The sequence below is a fragment of the Manis javanica genome, chromosome 13, assembly GCF_040802235.1.
Source record: "Manis javanica isolate MJ-LG chromosome 13, MJ_LKY, whole genome shotgun sequence".
NCBI lineage: Eukaryota > Metazoa > Chordata > Mammalia > Pholidota > Manidae > Manis > Manis javanica.
The window spans coordinates 79,801,769-79,812,485 of NC_133168.1; the positions used below are offsets into that span (position 1 = coordinate 79,801,769).

At 51.6% G+C, this 10,717-nt stretch overlaps 1 long non-coding RNA gene across 4 annotated transcripts; it reads right to left on the reverse strand.

Annotated features, from left to right (window-relative positions):
* Window positions 1–2,505: 2,505 nt before the first annotated feature.
* LOC140845524 (uncharacterized) lies at window positions 2,506–10,034 on the reverse strand. 4 transcript variants are annotated; one of them, XR_012124356.1, is made up of 4 exons: window positions 9,777–10,034; window positions 6,786–7,261; window positions 4,010–6,538; window positions 2,506–3,084 (listed from the first exon to the last, which is right to left on the reverse strand). It is a non-coding gene; the product is annotated as an uncharacterized lncRNA (long non-coding RNA). The 4 variants fall into 4 exon arrangements; XR_012124357.1 differs by having other exon boundaries at window positions 4,010–7,261; window positions 9,843–10,034; XR_012124354.1 differs by having other exon boundaries at window positions 4,010–7,261.
* Window positions 10,035–10,717: the final 683 nt, after the last annotated feature.

The window sequence follows — 10,717 nt, forward strand, 5'->3', positions numbered from 1 at the left end:
CTGCAGGCTCCTCTCTCAGGACCCAGACCCCCTGCCTGCCTGGAGAAGGGCCTCCGGGGTGGAGGGGGTCTGCAGCAGGCAGGCTGCCAGCCCTCTGCCACGCAGGGCTTTGGTGGCATCAGGAGAGCTGTGCACGGAGTGGGAGGCAATGAAAGCCTCACTTCCTACCCTCGTCCCACACTTCCACGTGCCCCTACCACGGCGAGCCCTCGGGATTCCACCCCCGCACACACAGCAGTGGCCTGGGGCTCAGGGTGGGCCAGCCTCACAGCCCGCTTTTCTAGAAGCTGCTTTGGGAGTCATTCCTGACTCTACAGCAGGCCCATCAGCACTGCTAACATTTATTTTTTTCTAGCCTACGTTTAAACCAAGACAAATGGAACCCAAAATGCTGATGTATTTCATAATAAAGAATAATAAAGCATTTTTTGCCCCCCAGTTTTCAGATCTGGCTGAAAGATCCTAGTTCTCCTCATTAAATGTCAAGGAAAAGCAGGGTCAGATCAGTTCATCCCCTTCTTCAAAAATAGGGCTGCAAAGAAAACCAAGGGAGATGTGACCACGACGACGTGTGTCTGAGCACATCGCAGCCGCACCCGGAGCCCACAGGGCAGGGTGCCATTTGAGGTCAATACCCCATCCTCAAACCATCATCTTCAACCCTACTTTTGTCCTGTCGCTCCTCCATTTGAGCTTAAATTACATCTATTCCAGCACTTTTCAAAAGTGTTCACTTTAATGGGTCAGTGGTTGTTTTCAACAGAGCCAAAATTTGGGTTTTTGGTTAAACCCAGTTAATAGGGCTGTAAACCATCCCAACAGCTTCTCTTAACTACTGACATTTTCCAGACAAAAGTTACACAAGGACCGACAGTCTGTGTTCAGCCTTCACACTGTGTAAACTCACAAGTGAGAGCATTTTCTTGAAATAATTTTTAAAAATTAAAAAAAATGTTTTTAAGTGAAAGTTTGAGAGACTTCATGCAAATGATCTTTTTTAAACCAAAAGGCATTTTTTTTCTTTACTCCAGAAGGCAGGAGGTCGATGATCAGTCCCTCCAGGGGCCCCGCGGTGGCGCCGGAGTCCTGGGCCCAGAACCACAGTGTCTGTGGCTTCTCCCAGCCACCGCCAGGCATCAGGCATCCAGTCTGCACCCTGAGCTGCAGGCAGGAGAGCTGGGGAGGAAAGGGGTCTCCTCCCACAGCGTCAGAGACACGGCAGAGAGCTCCCCTGGGGTCACTGGCTCTGCATCTGGCCTCAGCCCTCTACTGCATTCAAGATGTCCAGGGTCTCCTCGCAAATTCAGAATCAGGGCCTGTTTGGGCTCAGGCTGCACGTCAGGGCCCCGCCTCAGCACCCCTCCCTCTGGGGGACGGGGAGCGTCCACACCGTTCCGGAACCTAGCTGGGATCTCCATGCTGGCCCGCGTACCCTCTTTAAGCAGTCTTAGTGTGGTGGGATGCAGCACACAAAATAGGCACAAAGGGCAAACACACTGATCAGGAACTCATCTCCTGTGTGACCTCCTCCGGCTCAGTTCACAGGACGGCCGGGACACCCAACCTGCCAGGGTGCAGAGTGGGGAGACGCCTGCTCTGGCCGCTGCGGCTGCAGGCAGGGCTCCACCAGTGGGCACAGAGGGCCCTCCTGGGGGCCGAGCCACCCTCCCCTCTTGGGACTGCGACTCCAGCCAGGCCTGTCGTTTCCCTTGGCGGCCTGTAGATCCAAACGCTGTCCCTGGGCACGGGGTCGTCGTCGTTGAACCGCTACCCTTGTCTTCTTTCAGGATGTTACTGAGCCCTTGATAGTAGGCCCTGAACCCCAATCCAGTGGTACCCAGAGGGCCCAGGGCCCCAGCCAGGACCCGAGTTCCCTCGCTAAGGGAGCTACAGTGGCCGGGCTGGGAATGGAGCCTGAAGACCGCCTTTCCTAATCTCTCCAGCCTGAGAAATCCCCATGAAGAAGTGTGCAGGTCTCCTGGGCACCTCGCCTACAGCCTGTATTTGCCTTTTCTGGGTCCCTGAGGCGCCAGGCGGTCACCTCCTTCCAGGCTGTTGGTGTGTAGTTTGGGCCTTTGACTAAGCACGTGTCTGAAACGTGTTCTTGCTGGGTTTTCTCACACTTCCTTCATCTACTACTTCTTCTTTTTCCAGATAGTGTGATAAGCTTTTAAAGAGTAAGGTCTCTTCATAGTTAGTGTTCAGTAAATACTCTTAGATATGTCCTTTCGTCAGACTCATTCTGGGGGAAGCAGAAGGCCTTACCTGGGCACGGGGTCTGGAGGAAAGCCCCTCTGCCAGAATCCCCCTTTATGAATGGCATGGATGGAAAGCTTACAGCGCATATTTTCGATTCTACACGTTTGATTAATTTAGCATGGGTTACAAGAATAAGTAAATATAATTTCAGTCAAAATGGTAAGATAGGACAGGATAGTTAGTAAAGCCAATCTACATGTTAAGAAGAAATAATAAGATTTGAATTTTATCATAATTGAAGTGGAAAGATCACTATTAACTTTATTGATTAAATGTATCAACTTTGTACTCTTTTTACAAAGAAGCAGGATATTTTAAATACAGTTAAAAAATGCATACATACAGCTCACACATGGTGAGCCAGATGAGAAAAGAATAGTTACTTGCTTCATAAGAAACCAGACATCTGGATCTTGTCCTCTGCAGCAGGCATCGGAGCTGGCTCACCATATACTCAGCTCAGAAACAGGAGTCCTGTGCCTTTGAGCTTTGCCGGGACCAGCTACCCAGCCGGACTGTCTGTGACCTCCACGGCTCTCCTGGTCCTGCCGTCTCCCACCCCACATGCAAGTGTCCCTGATAAAGTAGGGGCCACTGTGCAGGGCGGGAACTGGCCAGATGGTTTTGGACACACATGGTGAAGGCATCACTCCTCAGCTGGACACCATTGCTGATGCTGCGGCCACTGCCCTCCTCCTCTGCTGTGCCAGCTTCCTGGGGCCGGACCCTCTCCACTGTCCTTGGGACACACATTCGATCTTGACCAGCATGTGGCCACCAGCACAGGGACAATACCAGCTCCACTAAGTCACTGCTTTCTGTTGACTGCTGGCACAGAAAAGCAAGATTCTTCACACTTTTGTTAAGAAACAAGAATCCACACATCCACATGTGAATTCATACTGACCAAAGCATTCAAGAGGAAAGCTTAGTTTACCGGGGAACACAGGTTCTCTCTCTTTGGGGAGAGAACACACCCTTCCTCATGCACACATGCTCATGTATACACACACACACATATACACACATACTATGCACACATGTACACACAATGGTTAAAAGACTGCATAACCTGGAGCTCATCTAAAAGCTTTGAAGTCATTGCATGTGCCATGATATTGCATGTGTATAAGTCTTAGTCCAGGGAGTGAGTCATGCAAGAAATATCACAGCCCTTATTCCCTCAAATGCCACCCCATTCCTAATTCTGAGCCACAATTCTGCCAGAAGTGTGGCAAATCCAAGATCATTTATTCTTGAGACCCACACCCTGGGTGTCCACCTCATTTCAGAAGCTTCCAGGTGCCGACAGGACATACAGAAAATATGTGTATGACCCATACATGCCTCAGGCACTGATCCAGGTCTTTGTGAATATTAACTCAGTCAATCCTCATGACACATTTAGTGAGAAGTAGTTTTATGCATAGGGATGCTTAGGAACAGAGTGGCTGAGGAACTCCTCTGAGGCTACACAGCTCCGCTCCCAGGGGTGGAGCTGGAGTCTGCATCCCGAGCTGGCTCCCCAGATGACCGTGTGCCCCTGCTGGCTGGCCTGCGGCATCACAGCGACCCCCTGTGTTCCAGCTCCGTGCTCCTCAGTCTGTGCTGGGACGCCAGGGCTGAGTGTGAGCTCTTTCTTAGGCCTCTGCCCATGCACAGGCAGCATCCCCGACTCTTGTGCAGACACGGTGGGTGTGGGCCCCTTCTTCACCCCAAGCACTTCCGAGATGCTCTTTCAAAGACTCACCTAATTTTCAGATTCCATCCCCTTCCTTTTGAATCTCTTCCAAAGCCTTCCGTGTTCTCCTGAAGCTTCCGACTCTGGGGAGACACATCCCAGAGAGCTGGCGACCACTTCCGTGAGGGAGGGTAGAGAAAAAGGGGAACCCGCAGGGGGAAAGAGGTCCCGTGTGTGCACTTTGTGCAACCTCCAGCCACAAAAGATGGTCTTGTTTTATATCATTCAGAAAATGATGTTTCTTTCCTTGCTTTTGTTGTCCCAAATCCTCGGTGTTCCCCATAGGCCGTTAAGAAGGCCTGGGGACGCTACCACGGTCAGAAACAGTAAAGGGTCTCAAGCCATACTTCTGTGCACTGAGCCCTTTCCTCCTCGGAGAGCCGGGGGCTGGCCTTGTGGGAACGGGATGTCTGGGCCCAGCACGCCGCCCCCGCTTCTGGCTGAGCTTAGGTCACCCAGGGAATGCTTTCCTATAAAAGGCCCTCATGATCGGCTCTTTTGGGTATGCATGCTTGGACAGTTTTGTCACGGAATAAAAACCAGGGTCACCAGCGGTCACTTTCCCACAAGAGGAAGGTACTCTCCAAGCGCCACCCTGAAACGTCCCTCACCCCACGATAACGGAGCTCAGCCACCTGGTGTAATGGGGCTGCAGCTTCGCTTCGATACCCACTGCCCAGTGATGCAAATACCCTGCTTCCCAGGCACACGGGATGCCACAGAGGCCCATGGCACCATGAGGCCCCGAGGAGAGTGGGGAGCAGCCCGCAGGCAGAACTGCCAGGCCACACATCCTCCCCGTTTCCATCCCACTGTTTCTGCTTGCATGATCACGGGGAGCCCCAGCCACCCAGGGCCCCCCTGCCACTCCAGGAGTGTGGAAGGAGAGAGGGGGGCTTTGATCTAGAGTCTGACTAATGTAAAAGGCTCCTCCCCTGGAAGCCAGGACACCTGCAGAGGGCTAATGGGAATAAAGTGGCACCGAAAAGAAATCTGTAAAAAGGAGAGCTTTGAAATCCTTGAAGAAGCTGTTTAAAAAAGTAGAGATTCCGTGTTAAATAAACCAAAGATATGATTTCCTCATTTATTTAAATACTTAAAATGTATCTATACACATATATATCAATAGTATATAAAAACATTTATAGTATATATATTCTTATATGTATGAACATATGAATGCATTATATATTCTGACACACATAAAACATATATATAATTATATGTGCTATATGTGGGCATATTGTAAGTAGTATGATTTGCCCCAACAATGTACAGTGAGCACAGCATATTTAAAGGACATGGCGTATATTTAGGAAAGTCTCACATTTCTCTTCCTTTCAGGATGTCTGCATGGTTTATAGGGTTAGAGGTCTTAACTCTCACTAAGGCTAACACACCTTCCAAAACGTTTTTTTCTTTTCTTAACATCCATACTAAGAACAAATAAGAGTATCAGTCAAAATCATTGTAATTCTTTTCTAAAGATTGTTGTCAGTTTTACTGGCTATAATTCAGTCCATAAAACTCACCCACTGAAAGTGTACAGTTGGCTTTCCATGCATTGACACATTGTGCAGCCACCACAGTGATGGATTCCAGAGCAATCCCACCAGCCCGGGAGAGCCCCTCATCCTCATCCCCCTCCTCCTGCCCTGGGCACCTCCTGTGGTTCTGCCCCCCTGGGTGTCTCGTGTAAAGAGAGCATGCTGTGCTCAGGGATGGAGCACTTGGCCATGGCCCCATGCTGACACAAGGGTCAGAACTTATTTTTCTGTGGGCAGCTTACTCCAGATACGGGCAGGAGAGACACTGCTGCTGGTTTCTTGGATCCGACCCATTGCCAGCTGTCCAGGGCATCACACACTGGAGGGCAGAGCATACTGCCACAAACATCCTGCTTGTCCCGGGGGTGTTCTGCCGGGGCTCCAGATGGCACTCTGGGGTCAGGGAGGGCCGAGGCTGGAGGAGCCCTGGAGGGCTCAGCTGGGAATGGGGAGCCGGCACCGCCACAGCGCTGAGAGCTTCTTGCCAGCCATCAGCAGTCCAGTGGGTCACCTGGGCACTGACAATGTGGTTAATGTGAGTTTTACCCAATGGGCTGTGGGCTCCAAAGGTCTGCAGCTTCCCAGCGCCCCAGCCAGGCCCCACCCTGCGGTCACAAGACAGATCCTAACAGGAGGCTGCAGAGCTGAACTGAAGTGTAGACGTTTGGAAAACGTAAAGCTGAATGTTTTCCAATATGGAACGACATGAGATCTGCAGCACGCTGGCCCCCAGTTAAAGCTATTTTAGTGGGTGTAAGAGATCTGTTAGAAGCAGTGGCTCCGGGCCTGTGGGACTCTAACATCCAGGAGTATAGGAAATGCAAATTATATTTAGTTAGTACAATTAACATTTTATAGGAACTTAGGGACGTCTGGCCTTCCGGGAATGGAAGTGTCCCACATCAGGCTGCAGGGCAGATCCTGACTCCTCTGGGAGAGGCGGGGTGCCTTCTGTCTCCCCGGGCTGTGGGTGGCTGGCCAGCAGGGCGTCCTGGGCAGAACACGAGGTCATTAATTCGCATTGAAATGTGTAGGTGTGCGTGTTCACTTTCATCTTCCATTGTCACCAATACTCGCATATCCTTCCTGCATTTATTTATTTGGCACGTGCTATTTTCCTTAAGTCTCGTGTCACGCTTACTCCTTTTGATTTTGCAATGACGTGTAATGGAGTTGATCTTGATGCAGCCCCCACCTAGGTGGACCCCATTAAAATAAACAGTAGAAGTGCTACTTACCTTCATACTTCTTCCACTTAAACATTTTCCAATTAAAAACATATTGGTAAGAACTGGAGATAATCCAATGGGCCTAGGTCGCTCGAGAATAACGTGCAGGTTTCTTTGCCTGAGGCCTTGCCCAGCTCCAGCCAATGTGATGAGTGCTATCCCCAGGCCCTAGCATGTCGGATAGCATGTACACGGCTCATGTTCGCATGGCCTGTAAGTGTGCCTGGTAAACCTGGTTCTCCTCCAGGACCTGACATGGCACATACAGCAGTTTTGATCATTTCAGCCCAAGTCTCTCACTGCACTTTACAAAGTTCCCGGCTGCTGTCCCCACACCACTCCGAGGGTGGCTTTCCCACGGCTTCTGGGGCAGCCTCCCTGGGCCACAGGGTCTCCGAGGCCGCGGCTCTGTGCTGGTCCCACTTTCCTCTGTGGCCTCTGTGGCCGGGGCGCTGTCCCTGGTGAGTTCTCTCTGCAGACTTGTCCTGTGTTTGGGGTCACAGAAATGGCCGTTTAAACCCCATGTCATGGAGGAGTCCCTCTCTGCCAGGGCCAGAGCTCCGGGCTGACCCACGGTGTGCAGTGGTGTGGACATGGTCATGTGACCCAGGGACCACGGCTCATCACTGCCCCGTGCAGGGTGAGCATCACACTGGAGTGACGGTTCCCTCCACACTGGGCGCGGTCCCTTGGGAACCACAGAAGGGGCGGGGACAAGTCAGAGCGAGGGGGCTGCACGTTCCCCACCCGGCACCGACGAGGTTTCTGGTCTGTTATTCATCTTGAGCTTCCAATTACTTTTTTATTTTTTTAAAATAAGGATTCTATGCCAAATGCCTCTCTGTCTCTCCCTCTCTTATGAGCACACACACATCCACACACCATGTATATAATCACACACACACGCACACACATACCATGTATATAATCACACACACACACACACACACCATGTATATAATCACACAGTTGTGCATCAGAATAACATGTGACATCCTACTAACCTGTGGATATGGTCACGTTAACAATGCAAACACAAATCTGACTGAACTTTAAGGAATCTTGTAAAAATGCCTGTCTATGTATGTATAGAGACAGTTTGTTTAGACACCGTCATGAATGCCACCATGACTTCAGGCCGTGTTTCTGAGCAAGGCTGTCTGTGTCTGCACCACAGGCCTCTCCCTGCAGAGCGTAGCTCAAAAGCCCTTGATGCCAGAGCTGAAGTTGGTTGTGTTCCACTTGTTAGAGTGGAAACCTTTCTCCCTGCCCCCTCAGGGTCACTCAATCTCTGTGATGTCCCAGAGCTGTGCCACCTGTACCCCAAACTTGCAGAAGTGTCAGTGCAAGTGGTGAGCTAGAGTCACAGCCCCATTAATAGGCTACTTCCCCCTTCACAACAAGCCTTCCACAAGGGGTTAGAAAGGAAATGAAGCCTAGTCCTTAAAGTGGGATCCAGCGCTATAAAGTGGCCTTCTTAGGGGACCTGAGTAGTTTGTTTGCAGAGCCACGGGGATGCACAGGCGTCCCTCCCCCCTGTGCCGCCCCAGTGGCTCCCGGCTGCTCCGGGCTGCGTGCATCCGCCTCTCCTCTGCTCTGCTGCTGTTTGCTGTGAAGGCGCTGGAGGGCCTCTTAGCTCCAGTGGTGCTCAGGGCCTGTTGGGGACTTTCACTGACTGCACACACCTTCGGCTCTTACTGGCTGTATATCCCGCCAGCTTTCAGCCTGTCTCATCCACCTGGCACCTCAGCCCAGCAAGAAACCCCTGAACTATGCCACCTGGTCAGCTTGTCCTCTGGCTCAGTCATGGCTGCAGACAGGAGAGGCTGTTTCTCTCGACTGTAGTGTCACTGCTGCATGACCCCAGAGAGACTCGAGAGCATCTGCTACACGTTCTCGGGGCCAAGAAGGACACCGGCCCTGTCTGCTGGCTGGGACGGCTATCCGGGTACCCGGCGGGTCACAAACCACTCCCTGCCTCTCCACCCAGACCAGCACCCAGATGTGTTCTCTTCAAGCCAGAAGAAAACTCGAGCACGCGACCTTTGCTCACCTTCTCTCCTTCCTCCTCCCTGCTGTTCTTTAGGACAACAATAATAACAGCTCCATACCAGGCACAGTATTAAATCCTCCAATTAAGTTTTTACCCATAAAAAAGTTTGAGAGCTGCAGCACTCATCTTATTATGTCGATTATGCAGTCAAGAAAACTGAGTACAGAGAAGTCAAAGTGAACCCCTTAAGATCTCAGGAACAGTGAGGGACAGGACCCCACGGTTCACCACCCCTGCAGGACCTACAGACGGGGCGCTTGGCGAAGTCACCCGCTGGGGGCAGTGTTAACCAGCCCAAGCAGGGAGGCTCTGGACTCTGTCCGCCAGGCCAGGGGTCAGCCCGCTGCAGCCTGCGGGCATCGAGGCACCCTGCCGAGCGTCCCTGTGAACTCTGGCGCACGGCCATACCGCCAGCTGGCAGGGTGTCTATGGCTGCCTTCCACCCGCAGCAGCAGAGCCGAGTACTCGCGAGCAAACCATACGGCGGCAGAGCCTGAAATCCGCCTTCCCTGCCCTTCCCAGGACGTCTGCCGACCTGCTCCCGGCCGCGCGATGGCGCTGCCCCTGTCACACGCTGGGTGTCGGCGGGGGTAGAAGCACCTTTCTCTGCCCCTCAGGAGGGCATCGGGGTCATCTCTCCCCACGTGCTGTCCTGCTGATAAGATGCAAGTGACCTTCCCGCTTTGGGGCGATGGCTGGATTTCTGGGAGGGTCGGGAGCCAGCTGTAAGGGGACATCCTGGTGCGGCTCTGACATCTGCGAGAACACATTTCTACCACAGCTGCCTGTGCTTGATGGTGAGGCACGTCTGCTCCCTCAGAGGCGTGCGTGGGTCCCACTCAGGCAGGCAGACAGAGAAAGAGGGTGACGGGGCATTTCCACCAGGGAGCCACCCATCCCAGCCACCCACACCTGCTCCCCGCAGCTCTGTTATCCCCTGGCCTTACTTCCTCTGGTCAGTTCTCTCCCAGGAGGCGCCCAGACTCTTTCAAGAGGGCTCTGAGCAGGCTCACCCGTCTCTCTTCTAGATGCGCTCAGCTGTGTGACTCCCATGGCAGGACCACCCCTGTGCTGCCCGTGTTGGTTCCAGAGACTGATTTCAGAGCCCCTGCTTAGTGGGAATGTCGCACGAACCAAATCAGTCCTCACACTGGTCCCTTCCAGAAAGGACGGGGTAGGAAGTACCAAGAAGGCTTATCCTTACACAAAGGAGATGGATGAACTGAATTCCCCTTTTGAAGGTACACAGGGTCCCTCTTGTTTTGCAAGACCCAGATGCAAAGTCTGTCATTAACTGACTCATGAGTCATAAAATTGTCATTAGGAATAGTTGGAAAGAGACGCAAGTGAATATCCAAATGACAAAAAAAAAAACTATTCTAGTTTGTTTTCGCGTAGTCATATAAATAAAAACCATCTGGTTTTCTCCATCTTTCAGCAGGCTTCTCGGCTCACAGTAAGTGTTTTCAAACTACAAGTGGACACAGGCGACATGTGTCATTACTTAGAACCAAGGCGTGCAAGGATCACTGACTTGAACACTTGAAACGGCTTCATGTGGTCTTTGTAATGCTCCTCAGAAACTTGTCAGGGATTCTAAAAATGTTATTTTATTCCCAACAAATGTGTTATGTTTTAACAAAGCCACTTATTCACTATTTATCACTAACAAAAGAGATAGGGAAATATCTATGGCATGCACATTTATGATTGACTCCACATAGAACAAACACCCCAGTTCTCCCCTCAAGATCCTGAAGCTGTCCTCACTGCACCCAGAACTGCAGAAGACAGAGCGTGGCCCCCTCCACCAGTCTTCCAGCTTCCAGATTTTCCAGAAGAATGGCTGCTATCTTTTTTAGGGAGCTCTTATAGCTGTGGCACTTGG